This window comes from Physeter macrocephalus, chromosome 11 (assembly GCF_002837175.3).
Source record: "Physeter macrocephalus isolate SW-GA chromosome 11, ASM283717v5, whole genome shotgun sequence".
Classification (NCBI taxonomy): Eukaryota; Metazoa; Chordata; class Mammalia; order Artiodactyla; family Physeteridae; genus Physeter; species Physeter macrocephalus.
Genome location: NC_041224.1, coordinates 7,967,327 through 7,987,516, shown reverse-complemented (window position 1 = coordinate 7,987,516; position 20,190 = coordinate 7,967,327). Strand labels below are relative to the sequence as shown.

At 40.2% G+C, this 20,190-nt stretch overlaps 1 protein-coding gene across 3 annotated transcripts in view; it reads right to left on the bottom strand.

The window, feature by feature from the left end:
• Positions 1–20,190, bottom strand: part of ZEB1 (zinc finger E-box binding homeobox 1) — a 199,596-nt gene that overhangs the window by 91,323 nt on the left and 88,083 nt on the right. The window lies entirely within an intron of this gene.

Below are 20,190 nucleotides of genomic sequence, written 5' to 3'. Positions count from 1 at the left end.
CTTCCTTTGCCCCCCCTACAGTCAGTTCTCAGGACGGCAGCCAAGCAATCCTTCCACCGCATCAGGGGGACCCTGTCACCTTCCTCCCAAACCAGCCAGTGGGTTCCCACCTCATCCACTGCAATCCAAAGGCCCTTCAGGAGCTGTGCCCGCCGCTTGGACTCCACCTGCGCCGTACGCCCGCCCCCTGCCCTCCGGATGCACTGGTCAAGGCTTCTGCAGACTGCCCTAAATACAGCCACAGGCCTCCTCCTCCACAAGAGCACACCCCACTCCTGTGATTTCTTTCTCTTTAAAGTACTTATTGCCAACTGCCATAATAATTTACTATTTTTTAATTGTCTCCTCTCACTAGAATGTAAAATCCACGTGGGCAAGATTTTTTGTTTTGTTCACTGCTGTGCCCCCATGCATGTACAATACTGCCCATCAGTACTAACTGTTCATTAACTCATGGTATACGCAGGGGTTGCGGAAACAAATACACGCTTTCATGTTGTGTCAATTTGGCAGTGTTTTCCAAAATTTAAAATGTTTACCTGCTGATCCAGCAATTTCTTGGAATTTACCCTTTAAATGAACTTACACAGGTGTGCAAATACGTATACATATGTTTCTCTGCAAACTTGCTTTTAATTACAAAAATCCTAAATAGCCACCCAAGGTATATCTATTTGTACTAATATAGAGGAGTCCTCCAAAATAGTCTGATCCCATTCTTGTAGAAAATAAAGACACAGAGTACATATACATGCACCTAAATAATGCATGATACTGTCTAGAAGGACATACAAATGAAGAAATGGAGTAAGAAAGAGTGACCTGTTTTTTTTCTATTTTATTCCTTCTATAAGACTGTTTAAATATTTGTATTACTGAAACTTTTTTTTTTGTTTTTTTTGGCTGTGTTGGGTCTTTGTTGCTGCACGCGGGCTTTCTCCAGTTGCGGCGAGCGGCGGCTGCTCTTTGTTGCGGTGTGCGGGCTTCTCACTGCAGTGGCTTCTCTTGTTGTGGAGCACGGGCTTCAGTAGTTGTGGCATGAGGGCTCAGCAGTTGTGGCGCATGGGCCTAGCTGCTCCGCGGCATGTGGGACCTTCCTGGACCAGGGCTCGAACCCACGTGCAGTGCGCGGCCTTCTCGTGCGGGCTTCTCACTGCAGTGGCTTCTCTTGTTGTGGAGCACGGGCTTCAGTAGTTGTGGCATGAGGGCTCAGCAGTTGTGGCGCATGGGCCTAGCTGCTCCGCGGCATGTGGGACCTTCCTGGACCAGGGCTCGAACCCACGTCCCCTGCATTGGCAGGCGGATTCTTAACCACTGCACCACCAGGGAAGCCCTACTTAAATTTTTCTAAAAGATAAGTTTTAAATGTGCAGGGAGAAAGTCTGAAATAATATCAGCATTCTGTTGCTAGTGGTGAACATCAGAAAACTGAACTGGGATCAGGGGATACATTTTCTTAATATTGTTACTTGAATTTTAATAACAGTAGCTAGGAGGGTATGATTAGGAACAACATGAAGTGAAATCTTAAAAATAAAGGTTAAAAATAACATTTAGGAAGAAAATAAATAATAAGTTGTAAATATACATCCTGTAGATTTTGAAATAAAACAACTTAAGTTCTTATTAGAAAATAACAGCTCTATTTGTCTTACATATGTGAAAGACGTAGCTGTCTGTTTTACAGTATGAATCACATTCACCTCTTCTATCCATAGCTACCTAAAAGCGTTACCTCACGCAAAATGAAAAAGGAAAGTGACACTTGCAGAGAGACGTAAGTGACCACCCAGGCCTGTGCCTCCTGCCTTTCCCACCGGTGCTGAGGGCAGCTGCTCTCGTACTCTGCAGGCGCCCAGGGAGGCCTGTGGAGAGCACTTGCTTCCCCTTGTCAAAGGCAACTAATACTCCCAAAGCACAGGTTACAGCAACACACACACCCATCCACACAATCACATGTTTAGTAGCTTCTACTGCAGGAGTTGGCATGATTCTAAGTTTTTCTCGATTTACAAAAAAGTTTTAAGACATATCTTGTCATTTACCAATCCCAGAAGGCACTTTTTCCCTGACTGGTTTTGAGACTCACCAATTTGTGGCTGAACTGGTTATGAAAAATAAGATGAAGGCAGAGGACAAGAATTTTATTCTAAATCTTTTCATGTGAGCTTTTCACATTCCCTTCAACTAGTAATACAGTGCGTTTAATCGAAAACTTCTGGCCATGTGCTGGACACCAGTGCTCACAGCTGGAAAGGAAATCAGGAGAAATGGAATGAAACAGATTGGAACCCCAAGGATGGGTGGTCCCTTGCTTCCAGGGTGGGCAGCACACAGTAAGCAAGCAGGGCTCAGGGCACCACCGGGGGACCTCGTCTTTGAAGCTTTCCTGAGGGCACTGCACCTACTCATTCCCCGAGTCTAGCCTCATAACGGAGCTCTCTTCACTCCGTTATGGACTCATCACAGAAGAACACGGATCATAGCAGTAAGATCTGAACTGGAATTTATTCTTAACGAAGCATTAAAAACAATTTATAGGTAACTAGATATTAGTTTTACTGAGATCTTCTAAACATTACACGTTACAAGCTTGTGAGTTATCAAAGTAGAAGGAAGGCTTTAGTTCCGACCTAAGTGCGCCAGAAGGTGGGAGGGTGAAGACATGCGTGGTCTAGAGTCTCTGCTCCCGAGATGCACGCAATACTTACAAAACATGAATGACATATGTTGGCTACTATGATGAGAACGTGACAGTAAATAAATGCTAAGGGTGACGCAGCAAATAAATACTATAGGATTCCCTACCTCATTGTGTCTAATCTTTTATGCCTTGCTAATATGCTACAGAAATAAAATTTTGAATACTTTGGGTTTTTAATTTGAAATACGCTGTTGAGAAGGTAAATGTATTTGAATTTTGTACCAAAGAATTTCTAGTATCTTGTTGTACCTGATTTATCTGAGAGGCAGTTGGAATGGTAACCATCTTTGGACAGAGCCTATTCAGAAAATAAACAATATCCAGTAAACAAGAAGATCATGTGAACTCACCACACCTAAGTTTTCTTATAAACTTTATCTTAGTGAGTAAATGGCCTTAGTGGTGAAAGAAGTGGAGATTCTTGGAAAAACACACATAAATGGAAACTTTAATACCATATACAGAAACAGACAGAGAAAGGAGTATTTTAAAAGTATTTAAAAAGACATTATGACCGACTGAATTTCTACTGCTGGTGAAAAGGAAAGTTAAACCAATCAATGCCGCTCACATAGTTTTGCACCCTGCCCCAAGAAGTACTAAGTATTCAGTGTTTTATTTTTTATTTTTTTTTTTAACATCTTTACTGGAGTATAATTGCTTTACAATGGTGTGTTAGTTTCTGCTATATAACAAAGTGAATCAGCTATATGCATACGTATGTCCCCGTATCCCCTCCCTCTTGCGTCTCCCTCCCACCCTCCCTATCCCACCCCTCTAGGTGGTCACAGAGCCCCGAGCTGATCTCCCTGTGCTACGCGGCTGCTTCCCACTAGCTATCTATTTTACAGTGTTTTATAAGCATTGAATCAGTTAATCCTTACAAGAGCCACATGAAGAGCTACTAATATTCTTATTTTATAGATAAGGAAACTGAGACTTAGGTTACGGAACTGCCAAAGGAGACCAGTTACACTGGAGCCAGGACCCCAACCCAAGCCCATGTGGCTCCCGAGGTCCTGCCTGAGCCTACGTCTACTGCGCCCTCCCCAGAGCAGAATGTCAGGGCTGGCAAATGAGCCACTCGCCCTCACAAACAAACCCGGAAAAGAGAGAGGGTCACGATGAATTATGAGACACTTCATTGACAAGCACTTAATCAAATCTTTCTGACCTCAGAATCTAAGAAAATAAAACTTAAAATATCCTTATTATTTGTCTTTACATCAGAATGACATTGGAAGACACAAATAACTACAAAATCTCAGTTCAGAGATTGTTCTATTCTCGATTTAAATTTCCATTGCATACACCATGAATTCCAAAATCCTATATGCAGCAAATAAGGGTCTCTAGACTGTGAACATTACCGCCTCAGTTACCTCTTTATCTTTACCCCTACCATTCTGCCCAAGGTATTCTATTCCCTAGACGACTCTGTATGTCCACGTTCCCCTTCGCCCCGATCCTCTGCTGCCAGGTTCATACTCATCTTGCAGAACTCACACCCAAAGCCATCAACAGATCCTGCTGCTCGCACCTCTCCATGCCCTTCTCTGGATCCTGTAAGACCTACCTCAGCGGCATCCCTGTCTGTATTTACCAGTGGCAGCTAGAATGATCTTTTCAAAACATAAAGCAGAATATGCCACTCTCCTTCTTGAAATCTCTCAATGGCTTTGCAGTGTTCTGTCATGGCCTGCAGGTTCTGCAAGTTCGGACCCACACCTTCTTTTCCACTCTTCTTACACATTCTCACTGGATGATCCTGTTCTTGGCATGTGTCCAGGCCTCCTGCACCCCAAGCCCTTGTCCCCGTCCTCCCCTCTGCCTGGAGTGATGCTCTGCTCCCAGCTCTTACCTCACTGGCTCTTTTCTCCACGTCTCCACCCCAAGGTCACAGTGTCAAATGTTCCTTCCATGGCCACTCAACCTAACCTGCTCCACCGCGGTTCTCTCACATCATCCTATTTCCTTCCCAGCATCCAATCCGTTAAAAGTCTAAACTGTTTAGCTACTTGTTTATTTTCTTTCCTTTATATTAGTTTTCTGTTGCTGTTGTAACAGATTACCACAAGCTTAAGAGGTTTAAAATAACACACATTTGTTATTTTACAGTTCTGAGGTCAGAAGTCCAAGACGGGTCTCACTGGGCTAAAATTAGGGTGTTGGCAGAGCTGTGGTCTTTCTGGAGGCTCTGGGGGAGCCTATTTTCTTGTGTCTTCCAACTTCTAGGGGCTTCCCGCACTCCCCGCAGGTGACCCCCTTCCCCCTTCACAGCCAGCAATGGCCAGCTGAAACTCTCTCACGTCACATCACTGACACTGACCCTCCTTTTGTCTCTCTCTCACCTCCACTTTTAAGGACGCTTACCACTGGGCCCAACTGGATGACCCAAAATAATCTCCCTATTTTAAGGTCAGCTGATTAGCAACCTGAATTTTTTCTGCTACTTTAATTTTCCTTTGTCGCGTAATGTAACGTACTCATAAATTCTACCTACTATACTTCCCCACTAAAAATGTAAGCTCCACGAGGGCAAAGACATTGTCTCGTTCACTCCAACAGTTTAGTTCCAAGCATTACAGGGCCTATGGAAGGCACTTAAGAGATGTGTTGAATTAATTAAAATGCTACTGCTTTGGTGAAGTTCTTCTTGACTTTTCATGACTCTTGTTTTAATCTTTGTGCTTCTTTATAAAATTTTACATTCTCTGCAATAGTGTGCATATCCCATTATGTTTTCATTATGTTCACATGCTTATATTAGGTCTTTGGTCAAGTGTGAAGTGTTCTGACAATATGTCAATAGAGGATTGAGTGCTGTGAAAGATGTCTACAATCAATGAATTTTAAAGTGAAAGAGACTTTAAAAGGTTTCAAAAAGTTTGTTAATAATTCTGTAACTGTTTTTATGGTTTCCTAATAAAGTGTGGAATATTCTAATAATGTGTCAATAAAGGATCACCCTGCTGTGAAATGTATGTTAAATTAATAAATTTTAAACCTGGAAAGGATTGGAAGATTAAGTTTCAGTCCCATATTTTGCACTTAAAACCCAAAGAAGCTAAGTAATTTGCCTAGTTACACAAAAAAATTGTGAACCTGGCAAAAGATCCAGTGGACTTTCTATAAAAATCCACCTCCTGAGGTTGCCATGAAGATTAAATAAATACATTTAAAAGCACACAGGGACTTCCCTGGTGGCACAGTGGTTAAGAATCCGCCTGCCAATGCAGGGGACACGGGTTCGATCCCTGGTCCGCGAAGGACCCACACGGCGCGGAGCACCGAAGCCCGTGCGCCACAACTACTGAGTCTGTGAGCTAGAGCCCATGTGCCACAACTATTGAAGCTCGCGCGCCTAGAGCCCGTGCTCCGCAACAAGAGAAGCCACTGAAGTGAGAAGCCTGCGCACCACAACAAAGACGCAACGCAGCCAAAAATAAATAAATTTACTAAAAAGAAAAAAGCACATAAATGCAGTACCTCGCACAGAGCAAGTGCTCTATAAATAGTAGGGTCAGTAGATGCTCTTACTGGCATGATCATTATCATAAACACTATATATTTCCAATTTCTCAACAATAAAAATAACTTCTGCAAAGTAGATATTCAATGAATACTTGAGTTAATGAATGATTAAAATGTAAAATACGAATGAACATGGTTAAACAGTTTTTTACATGTTAAATGCTTTCCTACTCACTTTTTTTTTTTATGGGAAAAGGCAGGTAAAAGAGAAGCAAAGCAGAGCATGCATAACACACTGACCTCTGTCATGATGCCTTCCCCAACCTGTCCTTGTTAAAGGCACTTTCCCTCCTCCCTCATCGTCTATACCAGCAAGGTCAAAAGCATTTCTACAATACTACTAAGATGCTACATTATTTGCCTTATTTACTCTTTTGACATTCTGCACTGATGCAAAGGCAGTGGTGGGTAAAACTGTTGGTTTTGTAGCACAATTCAACGCAGTGGCAACAAACTGTATCCTTGTATCCTTTACTGCCACTCATTTCCAATTTAAAAATAATTGCCATTTCACTTAAGAATGCCTTGATGAAGTAATAAAAATTATTTTATTAAATCTTTATCCTTTAGAACATGTCTTTTAAATATTGTGTGTGACAAAATGGGATGTACACATAAAACATTTCTGCTGGATATCAAAGCATGCAATTGTTTTGAGTTGCCAGCTAAACCAGCTGCTTTGTTCATGGTACACCAATTTTACTTGAAAGAACAACTAATCATGTTTTTTCAGACTTAAGAATTTGAGAAACATTAAAAATAAAAAAAAGTAAGCCCGTCACTTAAAGGAAAACAAAAGCCCAAATTTGTTTCCAAAGATAAAATTTGAGCTTTCAGTTATAAGTTAGAATTTTGGGAAACATGTGGGTTTTACAGCTTCCCCATTTTAAAGACTCTTCTGAAGGGACTAGTGCTAATACTGATTTTTTTGACATGGTAAAATGAAACGGGTCAACATTTGGAAGATCTATACAACTCAGTGAACCAATATATTCCAAATGAGTAATGCATGATGTTACAGACTCATGAGTGTATAAAAGATCCATTTAAAGTTCAAGATAGACCAATGGATTTTAATGTAACAGACTACAAAATTATATGGTTTCATATTCCACTCACATTGCAACTAATGAGTTGCTACTTGATGAGTTTTGGGGTAGTAATCAAAGAATACCCACAATTATCTGAAAAAGCTAATTCCAACTACATAACTGTGAGGCTATGTTTTAACATACTTCAACCAAAACAAATTACAACAGACTGAAGACAGAGCAGATACGTGAACCCAGCTGCCTTTACTGTTATTAAGAATCAATTAATAAATATTTTAATTGTTTTCAGTTTTAATTTTGAAAAGAATAAATATTAATAAACATAACCCAGATAATCAAAAGCACTTTGAGGTCTTAAAGTATTCTGAAGAGTGTAAAGGGATCCTGAGATCAAAAAAACTTTGAAAAGTGTGCTGTTTAATAAGATAGCCACTAGTCACATATTATTTTTCACATTAAAGTTAATTAAAATTATAAATAAAATATAAAGTTTAACCTCATTCATACTAGACACAGCTCAAGTGCTCAATAACTACATGTGGCTCGTGGCTATTAGACAGAATAGATATAGAACATTTCTATCATCACAGAAAGTTCTATTGGACAGTACTGATCTATAACTACATTTGGGAGGCAGTTAATCAGCATGTTACTAAACATCACTGGTGTAATTCTTTCAGTATTTTCATACCTGTTTTTAACTCTCTAAAAAGAATATATGCCTATAGATAAAACACTAATATCTATGTGACATGATAATGTTTTATACATATATATATAATTTTATTTTATAGCCCATAATGCCTTAAATATACATTTAGAAATAAATATGCTGAATAAGATACCTGCTGAACTATTTACTCAGTAAGTATTTATTGAGGGTTTTACATACGACAGACCCACGTGATGTTTATCATCTTTCATATTTCAATATATTCCTGCCCAAATTTATAAGCATTGGGTCTCCACTTTTTCTCTTCTTATGGGTTTACAATAAACTACTTTGTCAAGGGTCAAGGTTATGTTGTTTCACTTCATTTGCATAAATAAGTATTTAAAGACAGTCGTTTCCCCTTATTATCTATTGCTTATACTATACAGGTCTTGCAATTCATAATCATGAACTACTAATTATGACTTTCAAGTTTTCCAAAGACTTCTGTACATGTGGGTGAAAAAAAGCAATGTTTTTAAAGTTATATTAAAAGTTAAAATTAACAATAAAATGATGAAACTTGTTTTGGATAAATTAGTATCACCTGGGGTTTATAGAATGCTTTGATTTCCTGTATAGCCTTGTAGGATTCCTAACTTTTAAAAATTTTAGCGTCTAATTATTTTGATTTGACAATCCTTATATCCTACTAAAAGCAGGATATAATTTTACCTTTATATAATTTTAACTTTATATAATTTTAACTTTAATATGCTTCCACAAATTCCATTAGGGAATGGAATTTGTGGAAGCATATTAAAGTTAAAATTTTAAATAAATTTTGTTTAAATACACTTCTGAGATTTTTACATACCAAGATAATTGCAAAGTACTTAGGGACACCAAAAAGCTAGAGCTGGCCTGTATTTGCCCTCTGTTACTCCTCACTTAGTAGTTACCAGATTTATAGTGCAGTGAACATTGCTTCCTCTTTCCTGTTTAGTTTAAAGCAATGCTCCCTGGCAGGCAAGACCACATTTATAGGAAGGAGAAGAACAGGAGAGATACATAGGCTTCTGGCGGGTAGGTACTTCTCTGGTCACCAACCAAGATCTGTACCTGGAGCTAGGTGAGAGGTTAGCTGCTTGCATCTATACAGAAGCCCTCTGCCAATTTAGGACTATGCATCATCCCCTCCATACACCCCCTGAAAGATTATTTTGGGAAAAAGAAGACAAAATTTTTTCTTAAATCTGCTTTTTGGGTGAGTAGCAAAAACATGATCCATAAAACTAATATACTACTCTTTGTACAGCGTGGAGTAGGTACTGATTGGGGCCTTACAGAATCACCCCTCCTCCACGCAAAAGAATGTGTACCGTAAGTTGAATCACAGCAATTTATTTTTTCAATAAAAGCAAATAAAAATAATTGCTATTAAATGAAGTAATTTTTGTAAACTGTAAACTTTATACTATGCTAGCCTCTAAAGCCTGTTTTCAATTTTGTCTTGCTATGTAAGTTCATTCTAAATAATGTTCCTGTAATTAGAAAAGGTTATGATCTAAGTAAGAGTTAACATATTTTCATAAACTGCTTTATTTTCCATATAAAGTGTTTGTGTAGCAAATTATTTTCCAAGGAACATTATAGCTAAGGGTAAAAATTTGACACTATATTGGCAGTGGTAGAAGTTTTTTAAAAAGTAAAATCAGATTTTATGGTTCAAATTGGCTTGTTAAATTTTAACATGGAAAAATTAGGAAATTTAGATAAAAGTCATATGACTACTTAAATAATTATTAAACTGAAAAGAGAGACAATTTTTAGTAAATTCAAATCATGCCACTAAATAGTAGCAATCTAAGATACTACACTAAAGGGTAGTATCTGGTTCAAATAAGGAGGCAATTCATTAATAAAAGCCATAAAAGTATAATCTAACAATGTAATAGGGGCTTTGGGGTCCGGCTGATTTGAGTTCAAATCATGGGTCAAACACTCAATGGCTGGTTGTTCGTGGATAAGTTTCCTTCTTAAGTCTTGGTTTCCTTACATGTAACACAATAATAACCACTTATAAGATTGTTTTAAGGACTAAATTAGGCGATTTCTGTAAACTGCTTCACACAGTAAAAGATGCACAGTATGTGATTAATAAATGGTCCTACACACCACACACACAGTTTTCCAAGGACACAAATATATTTACAAGCATTTCACTTTGATTCATTTTAGTAATCCATACCTGACATAATATGCTATTTAAATTTTTTTACTTTGTCAAATATCACTGAGAAGTTTAAATAAGAAAATTAAGAGATTTAGATTTTAAAATCATATGCAATTGCCTAATAAGAGTATCAAAAACAGACTCTCAGGGCTTCCCTGGTGGCGCAGCGGTTGAGAGTCCGCCTGCCGATGCAGGGGACACGGGTTCGTGCCCCGGTCCGGGAAGATCCCACACGCCGCGGAGCGGCTGGGCCCGTGAGCCGTGGCCGCTGAGCCTGCACGTCCGGAGCCTGTGCTGCGCGCGACGGGAGAGGCCACAACAGTGAGAGAGAGGCCCGCGTACCGCAAAAAACAAACAAACAAAACAAACAAACAAACAAAAAAAACAAAAAAAACCCAGACTCTCAGAATCCTATGAGACCCTTTCCCTCAAGTAAGAATTCTGTCTACAGTATTCCTGACAGATTCGTTGACTTTTAAAGCAACTAGTTCAAGTTTTTTATATTGCAGATAGGGGATAAGGGGGAGAGGAGGGAGGGGGAGGCAGGAGGAGGGAGTGGGGGGGAGAGGGAGAGGGAGAGAGGGAGGGGGGGAGAGAGAGAGAGAGAGAGAGAGAGATAGAGAGAGAGATCCCTCTAGAGGAAAGAGAGAGAGAATGAGAAAGGAGGAGACTGAGATTAAGTCCTGGTAATATAGTTTGAGCCCCTGGATGGATCAATACCTGAAGTCATCACCTCTTGTACTTTAAAGTTATACAAGCCAATAAAATCCATTCCCTGCCCTCCTCCCCTCTTTTTGCTTTTGCCTACTGATTGAGTCAGATATCTAAAACTTACAACCCAAACAGTCTTTATTAATACACTAATTATGGGTGAGAATACAGCAGGTAGAAAAATGGAGGTTTTATTTCCACAATACCCATTAGAATTCTTTAGTAAATGATGGATTTAGCATATGTATACTAAGATACTGATTCCAGAGCTTGTGCCCTTAATCACAGTGCTGGGGTAAATGGCAGCACTGCTACATATGTCCCTGAGCTGTAACAATGGAATTCCTTTCTGCGTTAAGGCAAGGTTGCACACACCTCTACGCATCGCTTTTGTAACCATATACACTGTGACAGTTTGTAAAGAAAATCAAACAGCAACAGAGAATACAAAGATGCAAATGGTATTTTCCTATTCTCAGCAATTTAGACAAGAAGATAATTAAGAAATTCTTTCTTTTTCCAGAGATTTCTGCTACATTCATAGCAAGAGGTGTACAATTCAAAACCTATTTTCTCAGTTATACAGAAAGACTACAGCCCTGTGTTTGTACTTTAGATATGTCTCCCATCCAGATCAACGGGAAGTGCTCTGCAAAGCGTTTGACTGCAGACCGAGCTAAGGATTATCTTACTATATAATCTTGCCTTTTTGAGCTAAGAGACTCACCTACAAAAGGTGTTTGTATAGGGAAAAGGTAAATAGACACGCAAACTAGAGATTTCTGTTGTAGAAGGTGCTATACGATCTGGCATTAGAATTTCCAGGCATCCATCCAATTATTCACAAACAGGATATGGGTGGGATTAGCTAGTGCACCAGGAACAGTCAGATCACAGGACGTCCCAGTTGTAAAACTTCAACAACACGAGGGTTCTCTGTACTACTCTCGGGTTATAAAGTTAGACTGACTCTATAAGCAGAATATCTTGGTAGTCTAAAGACTATGGAATGAGTTACAGACATAAAACTGTCTTTCAAGAGAAGTGCTTCAGAAGGCCAAAACGAACTAGAAGTCAGTGAATATCCATAGAGAGCTCCCCAAACTGTCCTGTTTTTCCCAAGTATCTCTTAACTAAGAACAGCTGTCACCCTGAGTCACTCTGGGGAACAGAGAGTAGAGACTCATGTTTTCTCTAGGTCACATGTTTTGTATTTCAGCTGGAATCTTCAGATTGACAAGGAGTAAAACAACCCACAACATCTCCAAACCTTACAACTCTATACTGCGATTTATAAACGACAAAGCACTTTAACCAGAACATCCTCAGAACAAAACAGTGAGACTGTAGAGCTGGTATTCTCATCACTTTTTAAGGAAAAGGCATATGAAGTATAGTGAAGTTAAAAGCAAACTACTTAAATTCACACAGAGAGTAAGTAGGAAAGTAAGGATTAAAAGCAGGTCTCTGGAGTTCTCTCCAAAGTACCATGGTATTCCAGGAATAAATATAAGTCTCTCGCTAGGTGCTTTGAATGTCACGTTTAATTTTTCACAAAACCTCTGTGCTGCTTATATGCATGCATCTACAATTGTGTTCGATACCTGCAAACAATTATTCCATCCTTTGGTAAGCATTTGTATTCCAATTTCTCAATATGTGGGTAGATGTTCAGCTCTAGAAAAATACACCCTTAAATGCCATGAAAATGCAAGCTGCTACAATAATTTTTGAGACTTGCAAAAATGAAACAAGGGAAAATTCAAGTGAAAAGCAAGCTTTAAGCCAAATAGTTTAGCGACTTTCAAATAGGCACTATTTATATAACTCAAAATTTGTGTGAGACTCTGATGCTATAGATCACAGCTGAGGAAAGTGGGTCAGGTGAAGTGTTATTTAGTGGAGGAAGTTTGTCATGCTGAGAAATGTGGGGTTCTTTTGGATTTTTTTAGATTAAAGAATTTCTCAGGTTTACCGAGGAATACATACATAGCAATTTTTCTTATGATTTCCCTAGACTTCGTTTTCTATGAGGCCTGATGGCCCCTGCTACACTTCTGTCAACCCCACTCTTTCTAGAAACCTCACCTCCTGGCTGGTAGGAATCACTGAGTCGTACCATTAAAGTATATCTCAGGGCTCAGTCTTGAATGTACCTCAGTGTTACCAAACGACAAAGTGCTCTGAGTCTGTGATGATGGTGGGAAAATCATTCGGTTAATTATTGGCTTACTCAAAACTACTTAAAATTTATTCAAAATTTTAAAATACTTTCCTACATTTCCTTTTATTCTTAAATAAAAATACTGTCTAATCTAAATCTGATTAATTCAAATTCATGTTTTCTGGTCTCTGTATTTACAATTAATAAAGGTTTACTGAAACACCCAGGTACACAACTCTTCTTTTTCGGATACATTGTGCTATCTCAAATTCCTTCAGGACTGACATTCCTCCCAAACTAACAACTGCTGAATATCAACCTTCCAAATGTTTTCAAATTTTCTGTAATAAAAGGTTTTTTTCCCATTAAAAAAAATTAAACATTGGTTGCATTTATTGTATAGGAAAGCTGCAGGTAGAAGGCCAAGGCTGTGCTTAAGGCACAATCCTCTGTCTGTACTGACTGTGTGATTGATAACCTACACTAAGGTTATTGTTATGAAGCATAAAATGTTGATTCATAGGCTGAAGAAGATTTAACACATCAAATAAATCAACAAAATACTATGATTTGGTAAACCACTTTAAAGAGAAAAACCTACAGAATATATTATGTCAATAACCCACGTGTCAGCAAAGAAATTCCCACCTTAGAAAAGTAAAGTCCATGTGAGCGGCAGGAACGTTCTAACACGAGTTTAGCTGTCAAGTTCCAATAACCCATTATTCACACCTCTTTAATCACTGCCACAGAGTCGATTATAAATAGCCTCATACATTTTAAAATAAGGTCATTCTGAAATGAAACAAAGAAGGTAGTAAATATTCTTGTACATAAGGAACTCAAATTCTAACGCACCACAGAACTGTGTATTGCTCAATGTTCAATCTAGAGAAAGCTTAACCACACCTTTTATTAACCATGTCAACTGTGCACTCTGTGTAGATTCAGTGGAATAACTAAATTGCAGCACCATTTAAACCCAGAAGCTTAAAAAAAAACCCTCCCCAACAAATTTCATTATTGAGACCATAGGCATTATTCATGGTATAATAAAAGTAAAATATAATAATCAATTGTTGAGCTACCTGAAACAATGCTATGCAAACTCATGATGAAAAGTCTACAAGGAAAATGTACGGTTTCATTGGTGACACTGCTGGCTATTAATTACTCCACACAACTGATAACCTGAATGTATTTCTTCAGTGTGAATTTATCTCAACATGTGTTAGAGAAGAAGGCATAACATATTTTAACAGAGTGGCAGAATACTTTTCAGAAAAAAATTAAATTAAAATTGAGAATAAGGAGATAAAGTACCACTTGAAAGGCAAGGATCTAAAATGATAAGCTGAAACCAATAACTAAAATGAAAGACAACAGAAACAAGAAAAACAAAAGTAACAATTTGGAATTGTATCAAGTGTCCTTCATAACAACTGGTCATTACAGAATTACTAAGTAAAATCTAAAGTATCCCCATTATTCCAGAATGGTTTTCTACCATCATGGCACCTGCTGAAATGAGAGGAGTATGTCATTAAAATCCTGCATTTGAGAACGTTAAAGACTAACAGAATCAAAAGACTGGGCCTGAAGAACATTTGATTCCCAGTAACTATGGATACAATCAGATTTGCCTTTAACTGACTATTTTAAGATTTCCCATGAAGTTTTCAGACTAAAAATCCTAAAGTCTTCTGGATGAACGACTCCCCCCACACCCACCATTTTTCCATTTCTTCCTACAAGTGTGCCTGCTTATAGATAAAAATTACATTTGGGGAAGAGATAAATTGGAGGTTTGTTGACTACTTAGTTCCTGGACACTGATCCGTATGCATTTACATTATGCAGTAACACAACCTTTTTGGAGTATACCTACTGCATAAACTCTTGTTATCAGAATAATCTGAAAACAAGAAAGAAGTTAGAAAAACTTTTTACAATCTTAAAAAATTCCATGCGTGTCCCAATTTCTACTGAATCATTAATTTCCTTCACCTGGTTTTAGAACTGCTAGCTTAAAAACATTATTTCTTGCCTAATATAAAGTCATTCACCTCCCGGACTCTGTTTTCCATCCAAAATAGATTCATTTTTAAACAAAACTTTTAGTTAATTGTAGTCAGTTAGATGCCTTACCTCTGACAAGGTAAGTACCCAGAGAAAATGGGTGACCATAGAGAAAACCGCGAGACTGCTTTCTGCCAATATTCCAGAAGAAGAGCTACATAGAGCTTTCTGAAATTAACTCGGCATTGTTATCCGTATCAAATTCTCTTAACTCTATACTCCTATGCTACAGCCATCAACATTTGATAGAATTAATTCTCACATTAAAAAGTACACTTCTGATATGGAGGTGATGCTCTTCCAAGGCCGTATTTCTAACGATGCTGCTGCACCATCTTTTAATGCTGCTTTTCAACAGTAAAATACATAAGGCTCTTCAGTAGAGACAGTAATCTAAAGACACTGTGACTTAGCTCTCTGTTAAGTATGAATATAAGATTAGTTTCCTTAGTAGTCCAAATACTATACAACCCTAAAATTCTTCTGCATTTACAACCTTAAAAATATAGTTTATATTTCAAAATTTGGGGATTTCCAAAGATAATCTTTAGTCTATCGCCCAAACCTACGGATGCTGGCATTACCGTCCCTATTCTTCTATTTCATGTCTTCAGAAGTTCACCCAAGTGTGAAGAATTATAATGAAAACCCTTGGCTAGTGCTTCACCCTGTGCCAAGCACTTTAGTTCCCACACTTTCTGGAGTGACTGAGGGCTTCAAGACAACAGGCTCTGCCCAGCCATAACATCTTTCTGGAAGACTGGTCTCATGACTTTAAAACATGCTGGTCAGTAGCGGGGAGGGGGAGGGGAAAAAGCAGAGAACTCTATGCTAGAGTAACCAACCTAGCTACAGAAAGGATGGCTTGTATGTAGTTCAAACACATACCCATGGCGCAAAGTAAAAATAGGGTTATCAGGGTCAGTGTCTGTATCTGAGGGAACCAGATGTGGTCACTTGAAGTCCTATGGGTGGAAATATTGTGACCTGGGTTGGAGCAATGACTGATTCATTCGTTTATTTAAAACATTTATTGAGCATTTGTCATAGGTCTGACACTATAGTTAAGAAAATGAATAAACCAATTTATATCACCGAAGGTCTCACTAGGAGGGCAGACTAACACCTTAAATGAACAAGCTATAATGCATCACGGTGGGCGTGCTTGATATAAACATGCGCGGCCTGGTAGAAAGCAGAGAGGAGAAGAAGGATGGACACTGGGGCAGAGGCTTCTAGAAACGAAACGCTTTAGCAAGGAGATAATAATGTCCAAGCTTTCTTTGCTAAGCTGGTTCTTAATGGATAAACCAAACAGATAAAAAAAGAGAGATGAAGGTCATTTCAGAAAGTGGCAAAAGGAACTGCTTCTTTCAGACAAATCCCACCGAGCTATTCCTAAATTAGGGAAACTGCAGAAGACCGAAGGCCTTAAGTTATAGACAGTATACCCAGTTTTGCTAGAGGACGGAAGGTTGAATTCAGGTGCAAATGCTACACTTAAAATGTAAGAATGTGTTTCCAGCAATATAATTTGAAATCATTGTGGGTTAATAATTAACACACGGTTGCCCCAACCCACTCATGTCTGGCCCCTCTCAATGAAAGCCATGAGCGCACCCACATTCTTTGAAGGCGCCCGGGCACCCCAGGACAATACTCCTCCGTGGCTCCATCTTCTAGACCCCCTGCACAACTGCCGAGCCCCTGGGCTGGTCCAGTTTTCCCAACCATCCTCAGGGCTCTCGCCACCACCCATGCACAGCTTACCCTACCCTGAGTGGCTGGAGCTGTAACCAAGCATAAGTTAGGGATCTTCCCCTTTCTTCCCAAATGGATCCAAGAATGGCAGGACCTAGTATAATAGATAGCTTTTGTTTTATTCGTTATCTGATAAGTCTGTGTCCTTCAGCAAGTGATTGGAAAGAAAAGAACCTGCTCTTAGTTTTGTTTTTAGGAGAAGGAAAATGGTCCTCGTCCAGTGGAAAACAATAGATACAGGGCCAAGAAACAGGCTGGCTGGCTAACAGGATGTTCTGGAGAATGTGAACATTTATGGAATGGACGAAGAGAACGGAGAAGGAACCATCAAAGATGTGGAGAGACTAAGAACACCATGCCTTGTGGGTGGCCAAGAGATGGGAGAAATTCACACAGGGGCAAGTGAGGCAGGCAGGGTTCTGTGAGTGACTCCCCTGTGTAAATCCCGCCGTGTTTGTGTGTGTGTGTGTGTGTGTGTGTGTGTGTGTACGGAGATATCACTCCCATTATAAAACGAAGTTACATGATGAATGTGAAGGGGTTTTGCAGATATAATGAAGGTCTCTAATTGTGTGTGTGTGTGTGTGTGTGTGTGTGTGTACGGAGATATCACTCCCATTATAAAACGAAGTTACATGATGAATGTGAAGGGGTTTTGCAGATATAATGAAGGTCTCTAATCAGTTGACTTTGTGTTTATCAAGAGATTATCCTGAGTGGGCCTGACTAAATCAGATGAAACCTTTAAAAGAGGGCTTAGGCCTCTGCTGAGCTCAGAGATTCAAAGCAGTGGAGACTTCCTCTCTTCTGCTGTCCTGGAAGAAGCAAAAAGCCATGTTTTAACTGCCCGTGGAAAGGAGCAGCCTTCCTACAAGGACAAGGAAAGGACTTCCGTCAATAATCTGAAAGAGCTTGGGAGACGACCCTGAACTCCACGTGGGAACGTGGCCTGTGGCCCAGAGAGGCTGTGCCTGGACTCCCGACCCACAGAAACTGTGAGATAATAAATATGTGCTATAAGCCACGAAATTTGTGGTAATTTATGCAGCAATGGAAGGGTAATCCATTAAGTAGGGTCCCAGCTTTTCTAAAAGTGAAGGAGAACTGGAATTCAATCTTTAGGTTGTCAGGTCCCTGACACGTTAGGACCTATGAGGGGCTGTATTTTCAGCAAAAATATTCAAAGTACAAACCTAGTAGCGCAGGTGAGAACCAGGAGGGTCTCCTTCCGATCCTGAGGTTGGGACAGCCAGGCTAATTCCACGTCGCATCACTCGACAGGCACGAGGCCAATCTACTGCTCACTTTGCTCGGGTCTGGCTAGCAGACCGGCAGTCACCTGACGGCAGATTTCATGCCTATCTTATTCACGATTCTGTACATTCAGCTCCTGGCCAGTACCAGGCACATTTGAAACACTCAAATATTTGTTGAAGGAGTGAATGACTTTCACACTGGCCAAGACGAAGAAGCAAGTCAAAATATCTGAAGTTTTATGAGGAAAAATTAGTACAAGTCAGCACCACTCTTTGTGACTTCTTAAAAATATTCAATTTAACTCATGGTCAAAGTATGAATAATTTGAGATGTTACAACAGACAGTGCTCTAGTCATCGTGCAGTAAACCACACACACCTGCTGCCCCTGATGCTGGGACAAGACCCCTAACTGGTGTCTCTGGGTGCATCCTAGCTGCTCTCTCAGCCAACCGCTACACACCACCAAGAGCAATCTTTTGAAGACAAATCATCTTGTTTCACTTGCCCGTTCACAACCTTTTAACGGCTTCTCATTATACTGAGGATAGAAGCCCAAGTCCTCAGTGTGGCTTTCCATCATCTGGCCTCTGTCTCCCCCTCCAGCTTCTTCCCTTGCCATCACGTCACACCACCCATGCATGCTACACCCCTGCCTGGAACCTTCTGCCTTTGCCCACCTCCTTCTCATCCTTCAGACCCTAGCGTAAGTCTCTACTTAAATGTCACTTCTTCAAAGCGCTCCCGATATAAATCCCCTCTTCTGCACTTCAGTTATCACACAGCTTGCGTGATTCCCTCCACGACACTGGAAGCTCCATTAGGTCAGGGACTGTGTCTGCTTTGCTCAGAGAAGTACCACCAGTACTAGGCATATTTAGTACACATACTGTTGAGTACATAAGAGTAAAGGCCTAGGAGACAAGCAACCACAAATCACGAAGGCTACTTCCACCACCAGTCAGAAGCCCAGAGCCCTCCCTCGTACCCATAACGTCACTGGAGAACGTGATTCCGAACCTCCGTGTGGGGCGCAGGCAAGCCACCAAGACAACGCCCAGCAGCCCGGCGCTCCGGCAGACACAGCAGCACGAGCCTGAAAGCACCACAACTAGAAAAGAAAACTTCTCCTTCTGTCTGTCTGTAACATACTGAGCTAGAAGCTGTAAATTTTTAAGAACTCCAGTGCTAGGAAAACCAAAGTTTTAAAATCACTGATTTAAGGGATCTAAAATGCTTTTTTCAAAAGATGTTTTTAAGAGTAAGAAGGTATAGAATAACATTTTTAAAAAGCTGATTAGTATAAATGTGAAAAAGAAAGAATCTGAATTGGGCTTAGAACAATGCTGGTAATTAAACAGGATCATGTCACCTTTCTTTAGCTTAGAGCCTGTCAGTGCCTCCCCACTGTCCTCCCATAGAATCACAGCTCTCACCAAGGCCCGCCAAGGCTGCTCCCTTCGCAACCCGGCCCGCATCAGGACCATCCCCTCACCACCTCCAGGCTCTGGCCTCGGAGACCTACTCCCCCCCGTGAGGCTCTCTGTTCACCACGCTCCCTCCCCAGGAGCGCTCTGGCTCCTCTGTCCTGCAGGATGCCCTCTACTCGCCTCAGCTTAGCCAGCCCTTCCCCTCAAAGGAGCTCCAGAACTTCTACCCCGGAGAAGGAGCTCCGTTAGGGGCGGCACTCTGGAGGGAGAGAACCCTGGAGACTTGTCTTACAGCTGTGTTTGCAAAACAAAACACACTGTACTTTCATGGTCAGGTTCAGGTGGTATAGTTCTGGGGTCTGAAGGAGAGTCTCGGGGACTAAAATGTCTTCATTCTCTTCTTGGTGCTGACACTGCTTCTACTGGAAAAGTTTGCTGGGCAGCCCAGCCCTGCCCAGGTACTACACACCACTGGGTATTTCCCTCGATCAGAGAACTTTCACTGCATTAGGGTTGTCTGTCCACCCATCTCTTCTGCTAGCTTATGTACCTGCAGGTAAGAGCACAGACTATCTTTTCATGGCTCTAGTACTAAAGTCCTATGTCTTGGC